Source organism: Lactuca virosa, chromosome 6, assembly GCF_052849685.1.
Source record: "Lactuca virosa cultivar CGN04683 chromosome 6, Lactuca_virosa_CGN04683_v6, whole genome shotgun sequence".
Classification (NCBI taxonomy): domain Eukaryota; kingdom Viridiplantae; phylum Streptophyta; class Magnoliopsida; order Asterales; family Asteraceae; genus Lactuca; species Lactuca virosa.
Window position 1 is genome coordinate 112,476,902 of NC_136431.1, and position 8,960 is coordinate 112,485,861.

The 8,960-nt window shown below is 34.2% G+C and overlaps 1 pseudogene; it reads left to right on the top strand.

Annotated features, from left to right (window-relative positions):
* Positions 1-7,250: 7,250 nt before the first annotated feature.
* LOC145121863 (actin-related protein 2-like) lies at positions 7,251-8,617 on the top strand (annotated as a pseudogene).
* The last annotated feature ends 343 nt before the right edge of the window (positions 8,618-8,960 follow it).

Below are 8,960 nucleotides of genomic sequence, written 5' to 3' on the forward strand. Positions count from 1 at the left end.
CCACGGAAAAGATAATACAAATCCGAGAACGACTAAAAGCTTCAAGAGATAGACAAAAGAGCTACGCCGATAAGAGACGAAAACCTTTGGAGTTCCAGGTTGGTGACCACGTTCTATTAAAGGTCTCACCCTGGAAAGGCATGATACGCTTTGGAAAGCATGGAAAGCTGAATCCGAGATACATAGGACCATTCGAGATCCTCGCTAGGATCGGTCCCGTAGCTTACAAAATCCGTTTACCCCACGAGCTTAGCAATACTCATCATGTGTTCCACGTGTCGAACCTTAAAAAGTGTTTATCCGACGAAACCCTTGTGATACCTCTTGATGAGATCGAGATCAACGAGAACCTTAATTTCGTGGAAGAACCAGTCGAAATCATGGATCGGGAAGTCAAACGAACGAAACAAAGTCGCATACCGATAGTGGAGGTCCGTTGGAATGCCAAGCGGGGACCTAAATTCACTTGGGAGCGAGAAGATTCAATGCAACAGAAGTACCCTCATCTTTTTCCGAGTCCATGATTTATATTCTATGTTAGAATTTCGGGACGAAATTCCCTCTATCGGGGGGATGATGTGACAACCCGAACCTTTTTCCGTTAACGTTAGCCGATTCCGTTAAATAAATTTTGAATTTTTATTTAGTTCCGTCAAATTCTTATGGTTTGGAAAATCATTTAAATTGTAACACCCGCAGATTTGGGTTAGTCAATTTAGAGACAATAAGCGTCAAAAATAACTTTTTTTGATATAAGATTATTTAGAATAAATAATCTTGACCAAGTTATAGTATATGTCACAAGGGTTCCGTACATATAAAGAACGCTGAAATCCGAGTTATAACAAAGAAGTTATGACCCGTCGAAGTTTTACGACTAAACCGACACGACACCGGGAATCGTAAAAAGTGAATTTACGATAAAATACTTTTTAGCCTTAGAGATCTAAAAGAAAGTCGTATTATATGTTAAACTGAGAGTGTGCATAAAAAGAACGTCCAAATCTGACTTCGTATGAGAAAGTTATGATTTTTCTAAGATTTAGCATAGCAGTGCACAACCCGAAATTTGAATTTTAGATCGGTCGATTTTTAGCCAAAAATAATATAAACGAGAAATGAATATATCGTTAATAAGAGTTAAACGATAAAAAGACAGTCGAAAACGGAGCTCGTATGCGAAAGTTATGGACGAAGCTTAGTCTTTACTCTTCAAGCGCATCGAATTTGATACAGTTTTGTAAATCTGAGATGGAATGAGAATTAGCCGACGGGATCTAAATGAAATTTGTAGTACTCGTAAATACCAACGCGTGTATATAAAGAAAGTCGAAAATAGATCTCGTATGTTAAAGATATGGACGAAACTTAGTCCTTACTCTTCGATCGCGATAAATTCGATACAGTTTTGCAAATTGGAGATAGAATGAGAATTAGCCGACATGTTCTAAATGAAAGTTGTAGTACTCATAAATACCAATGTGTGGATATAAAGAACGTAGAAAACGGAGCTCGTACGCGGAAGATACAGACGAAACTTGGGGCCTACTCTACGATAAAACCCATATAGTCCCTTTCATGAACATGATTTTAATACAAGTATTGATTAAAATATTAAATATATTTTTGTGTGTAAAATATTTGGTATTGCCTGAAATACGTGTTAAGAGCATATATTATAAAATATTATGATTTAGGATACAGAGTAAACCTAAATTAATTAAGAGGAATATTGGGTAGTATCTCCTTATGAGTACGAGTGAGATATACATGGAGATTAGAACTTTAAAACTTGCCATTGATCCGAGAGCATGGATTAGACACAGTCATTGTCCCTAGTCCGAGAGTATGGATTGGACATAGTCAATTTTCATTAATCCGGGAGTATGAATTAAGACATAGTCAGTTGTCATTAATCCGGGAGTATGGATTATGACATAGTCAGTTGTCCTTAGTCCGGGAGTATGGATAGGACATAGTTATTTGACATTAATCCGGGAGTATGGATTAAGACATAGTCAGTTGTCATTAATCCGAGAGTATGGATTAAGACATAGTCAGTTGTCCTTAGTCAGGGAGTATTGATAGGACATAGTTATTTGACATTAATCCGGGAGTATGGATTTAGACATTTGTCCCTAGTCCGAGAGTATGGAATGGGCACAATTATTGATCCGAGAGCATGGATTAGATCCGGAAGTATGGATTAAGTAAAGAGATTAATTTTAAGGTCCGAGAGTATGGATAGTGACGTTGTGAGGATCGACGGGGTGGGGTAAGAGTTGCTTATATATATATATATATGTATATATATATATATATATATATATATATATATATATATATATATATATATATATATATGGTGAAATTGTATATTTTGAGTTCTCAATTATATATATGATATAACATTGTGAGATTGAAACCCCTATGTACTCACCAGGTTTCCCAACCTGACCCACTCAGTTTATTTGTATCACAGGTGTCGATATGAAGCTACATTACACTGAGAGACTAAGGAGATGTAGATCACCAGTGTAAATGAATGTAAGGTCTGTTTATGCTTGTGTTTATGTATTGACGATGACATCCCAATGTTTTAAAAAGGAAAAAAATACATTTCTTTGGAAATGCTTTGATAATATATTTATCATGTTTTTCTGGGAACAAATTTCGCAACATATTTCTTTAAAAGATACTCTGATTTTCAAAATAAAGCTTAAACAAATCGGTCATTTCTGGCCGTGAAAATGGGGATGTCACATAAGTTATATATAATTAAATTTTATATAAGAGTCGGAAGCAAAATCGCGCGAAAACCCGAGTTTCCTTCGAAAATCAGCAGATTCTAGCCTGAGTGGTGTTCACGGCCGTGAACCTGATCACGACCGTAAACCCGTTCACGGCTGGTGGCCCCCCACCACCGACCATGAACCCCCTATATATGTGTGTGTGCTACCCTCATTTATACTTTTCTGGCTGCGAACACCCTTTCTCTCTCTAAAAATCATTACCCGAAAACACAAGATTTCTCTTCATCTATGACTCTATTCGCCTTGGAACTCGTTTTGGAGCATCAAAACATCAGTTTTTCATCAAATCAAGCATTGATGTTCTTGAGTTCCCGGCCGTGAACCCTTCAAATCTTCATATTTCATCAAGTACAGACCGTGAATCCTTCAAACCTTCAAAGGCCGTAAACCCTTCAAAGGTAGTAAACTGTTCACGGCCGAGAACAGTTCGCGGCCGAGAACAGTTCACGGCCGCAAACCTTCCCAAGTCGTGAACTTGGCTGAAAACCCGCTTTTCCCGATTCAATCGAGTCCCTGTAACATTCCTTAACCAAAAGCAAGTGTTTTTTCTAACACATTATCTAATGAATTCTCTAATTTAAATACAAATATGTGTTTAATTATTATTAGGATTCCGTTAACTTCGCGTACTACGACTCGAGGGTCCTCATTCCAGTCTCGTTGTCCGGCATTCATGCAATCAACAGTGAGTTCATACCCATATGCCTATTTTAACGTTTTCAGAAGGAATACAATCCAAACACAAATGATTTTGTGAATTTATACAAAATGATTTCAACACGCTTAAAACTGATGCAATTGATACAACCATTCGGTTTCCACATTTTTATAAAATATTTAGATATTTTATCCCTTTTGTAACATGCTGAGCATAAGGGACGTTTTCAACTTACAAGGATAATTGCATAGTTTTCAGATCAATACACAAATCAAGTACATAACATACATAAAAACTATAATAGGTATAGTTTGGGATTTCAATACACGGTTTTACATTTACATGCATATAAACTATGACAGACTTAGTTTATGATATTCAATGATATTTCTCGGGTAACAAGAATACATTACTAAATACTTATTTAAATATAATTATTACCCTACAAAGTATACAAACGGATTCAAATACAATAGAACAATACAAAACTACACGTAAACTAGTTAATACAGGATTGTGAGACATCACTTCAATTGTACCCTTCGGGGTGCTGGCTAAATCCTATCATTAGTGTAACCAGAGTCACCTGGAGGGAGAGCGTGATATTTGTGAATAGATCTATTCGGGACTGACAATGCCACACCTAAACTGCTAGCTACAGTTAGGCGGGCATGCCTGGGGTGACAAATATCATACCGTCCGACGCCTGAAGAATGTCGTAGAGGTCATCAGTCATATCAAGCATGGTTATACGACTCACAATAGTATAGACTAACCTTTGTTTATGGGATTTCATTCTTCATCTAGTTTTATTTTAATTAATAGAACTACTATACATTACACTGGAGGATTCCAGGAATACAATACATGGTTTTATTTTAAGTAATGAAACTACTATTCATACTGGTAGTAACCAGGGTTTTCAAACAGAACATTTATACATTACTGGTGGTAGCCAGGGTTTTCATACAAAGGGTTTTCATTTAAAAATAACGATATACAATACAGCTGGTGGCAACCAGGCATACGAACTAACACAATAACAAACTCATATATTAGAAAATGTTGGATTTTCTTGGAAAGCATACAAACATTCTTTAACAAATTCAAAGACAAGTTTATATTCAAAAACAATCTTATGAACTCACCAGCTTTAATGCTGATACTCTTTTCAAAACCGCTTGTATTCTCAGGAAATCAGTAGACAGGTACTCCGACTGGCTTTTGAGAAGACGGAGCGTATAGAGTCACGTCTTTATATTTTGTTACTTTTGGTGTATACAAACTATGTATCAAACAGATGTAAATATTTTACTTATTCAATGTAATGGTTGTGTTTACTTTGATTACTATGATGCAATTGTTGTGATACTACACATAACGTCCTCCACCCCCGAACGCTTCCGCCGTTTCGGTTTGGGGGTGTGACATAGACCATTGATTTGCTGAATGAAAAGCGACGTAGTTAATCTATGTCGCAATACATGTCTTCAAAGTGATAGAAAGATGCAAGGAATGAGGAAATAGAGAGAAAAGGGAGTGAAGATTCAGTGTTGCGCAATAGTGAAATGGTGGAGTCGGAGGTATCGAAACCGATGGTTGTTAAGTTTCCAGATGCACAGACGGTGAAAAATCCTTTATTGAAGCTCGAAGCAGAATAGTGGAATATCCAACTTCGCAGGAGAAAAAATCTTCTTCGAAGAAGGAGCCACCAGAGAAGAGGATATCCCTGGAAGAGTAAGTCAGCCACCTGCTTTGCTTCAAAACGTGCATGTGTTGAGGATGTTAGACAATTCTCACGGCTCTTAAGACCAGCAACGTCGGCTTCACGAACAATGAATTAATCCATTTTACCATTGAAACTATTGATTCTCATGGAATTCATGAGCTCAACAGCCATATCTGATAAAAAAACACTTATCAAAACAAGATACAATGCTTTCTATAGAGAAAGAGGTAATTTAATTGGGGACCGAGAACGGGTTAATTTAATTGAAATGAAAGAGAGCCAAAGAGATGATGGTGCCTTTACCCCTATCAGGAGCCAAAAGTCAGAGGCTGAAAAAATAGATATTTTAATAAAGGTAATGATATTTACTTTACTTTTCTTTTATTTATTACATACATAATTATATTTTTATTTTACTAATCTTATTTTTATTTTCCATTATAGTCCATTTAATATTAAAAAAAGTTAAAGATAATTAATAGAACTTATTTCAATTAATTTTTATTTGTATAAGATGTGTAATTTGTACTATTATTATATAATAGGTCATTTAGTCTTTATATTTAAAAAGTTCTTAATAATTAAAAAATAAAAATTATAAAACCTTGTAGAAAAATCATAATTAATATTGAACTGCTAAAAAATTATAGAAAAATACAAATTTAGTCTAATCACATATAATCATATGTGATTATATGTATCTAATCACATGTGATTAAATACATTAGATCAACTATTTAATTGAAAATATGAAAATGAATATTGTTCAGATAAATCATATAAACGATTAAATATATATAATCACATGTGATTATATATATATATATATATATATATATATATATATATATATATATTTATTTATTTATTTATTTATTTATATATCTAATAACATATGATTTATATGGACACAATTCATTTTCATTTTTTCGAATCAATATTTATTCTCTTATATTTAACCACATGAGATTATATATCTAATCACATATGATTTATATGGACAAAATTCGATTTTGTGTTCTCTATTTAGTATTTGTTCTCTTGTAGTTAATAACATGTAATTATATGTATTTAATCACAGATGATTTATTTGCAAAAGATATGTTTTCACATTCTCGATTCAATAATAAATTGTTCTTTGTCCACATTAATCATATGTGATTAAATACATATAACACATATTTGTTTGGATACATATAATCACATATGATTAATTATACGAGCACAACTATTGAATAGATAATGAAAAGCTTAATCTTGTCCACATAAATCATGTGTGATTGTATATATATAATCACATGTGATTATATGTATCTGATCACATATGAATTATAGTAACAATATTCTTTTTCATGTTTTTGATTCATTAACTTTTTCTAGTGTTTAATCACACTACTAGAAACCAACCCTTTATTGACACGCGAACAATGAAACTCACTGATCTACGATACACATTTTTACGTGTCCTAAATATAATGTCAGTTGTCCAAAATTTGAAAGATAGAGGACACACATGTTGTGCATGCCCTAAAATTAGTGTCCAACAAAAAAATTACAAACACGAAGGACGCTTATCTTAAATGCGTGTCACGTAAAGGTCTCGTTTTATATTTTTTCATGAATACGCATTATGGTTTTTTAATAGCCAAGGGAGAAAATGAAATCCCAAAAAATTAAAAACCCCGCCTTGTGCAATCGCCCTTTTTCCCCTATGGAAGAAGCCCTTCTACCCTCTACCCTCTACTGATGTCTCCACCGTCTTCACAAAATCGACAAGGTCTCTAGTCTTCCCCCACCTCCAACCCTCTGAAACCCTAGAAAACCTTCCTCAGATGTTTCACAAAATCGATACACATGATCTACACACAAAATATTTGCAACCTCGGTGACCTCAGTCTCATAGACACTCTCAAGATGCAGTTATCGTCTATTGAGGGTTCTGTAACTCCGACGTCGACGATTGAGGGTTATGCATCCCTCTCCACCTCTCATCTACTCTATTTTGAAGCAATCAATCATGAGTCTACCTTCTAGTTAGAAATTTGAGTCGATGAAGTGTGGTTTTGCTGGTGAGAATTTTACGACATCTATATTTCCTTGTGTGGGGGGTAGATCGATGTTGAGATACGAAGAAACTCTCCTAGAACAAGAGTTGAAGGTAAATATACTCCTTTTTTTCTTCTCAATGAAAACTTTTGTATAAAGGTCTGATGATTATATAAGTGCTTTGATTTATTTCATCAGTGCTATCCCTTGTTTTATTGGTATATTTATTTGTACGTTGTAGCATATCAAGCGATCATTAATAACAAAAATGCTTCCTTTGTTCATGGTTCATACAGGATATTGTTGTTGGTGAAACCTGTCTGAACGTGAGACATCAAGTAGACATATCTTATCCTGTCAACAATGGCATTGTGCAAAAGTGGGAAGATATGGGTCATGTTTGGGATCATGCCTTCTATAATGAGCTCAAGGTGAGTGCATGCTGCCTTTTGATATGTTGTCTGAGAACTTGATGTGTTAGCACCTGTTGTCTGTTGTAATAAAAAACTCCTCCATGTTTCCTTCTTGTAGGTGGATCCATCAGAATGTAACATTTTTCTCACAGATCCACCTATCAAAATTCAAAAAACAGGGAAAAGATGGTATGTGCAAATAATATACTCATAAAAGTGATTTTCATTTTACAGTTTCAAATGTAGTATGCAAACTTGATGGTGGATTAACCCTGATTTTAGGGGGAGACTATGTTTGAGAAGTATAATTTTGTCGTATTCATCCAAATATAAGTTGTATTAACATTGTATGCTCAAGGTACTTATAGGGTAAAGGTTATAAGACTTAAAATTTCCTTCTTCGAAATTGACATGAGTACATGACATGGATTTTACTTGAACTACAACCTTCCAAAGTAACCCCTATTCTAATGTCAAATATGAGTCCTTTTAAAACAAATTCTCAAATAATTCAAGAATTAACTTACATTTTATTTACCTAATCTTGATTTGATATCAAAACAGGTTTACTTACTAGACTAGTCATTGAATCTGGCGATAGTGTCACTCATGTGGTAAGCATTTTAATAACTATTACTACTTGGTACCTCCAACATAAAGTAACACTGATTTCTAACATTAATGTGTTCCTTTAGGTTCCTATTATAGATAGTTACTCATTTCTTCATCTTACTAAACGAATGAATGTTGTTGGACACCATATAACAACATATCTTATTGATTTATTGCTCAGGAGAGGGTGAGTATTGGCATATTCTTTTATAAGGTGTTATTTTTATAATATTTATGATTGTACATGCTGCTACTGAGACTTGAAAACTAACTTATCATATGAAGTTATGCAATGAATAAGAGTGCTGATTTTGAAAATGTTAGAGATATCAAAGAGTCATTATAAAATGATATTGCTAAATATATATCTTGTATGACCAAGAGTCATTATGAAATGATATTGCTAATAGCATATGATCCTACAGGGTCACACCTTATAGCAAGTTACTACTAATTGATTATTTATGTAACATGTTGTTTAGAGAAGTTTTCTATTTCGGGAATTATGGTCATTGGGTGGATCAAGTAAAGTCCTTGGGTTTCAGAGGATTAGGGATTAGACCCAATTGGAGGTGGATGTTATAGGTTATGTGATCCAAGCTCTCGATTTGTGTTTTGGAGTTAAAGGGTATAATGGTAAAAGTGATGCTTCAGACTTCTTCATGAATTAGGGATTCTAATTCGGCAAG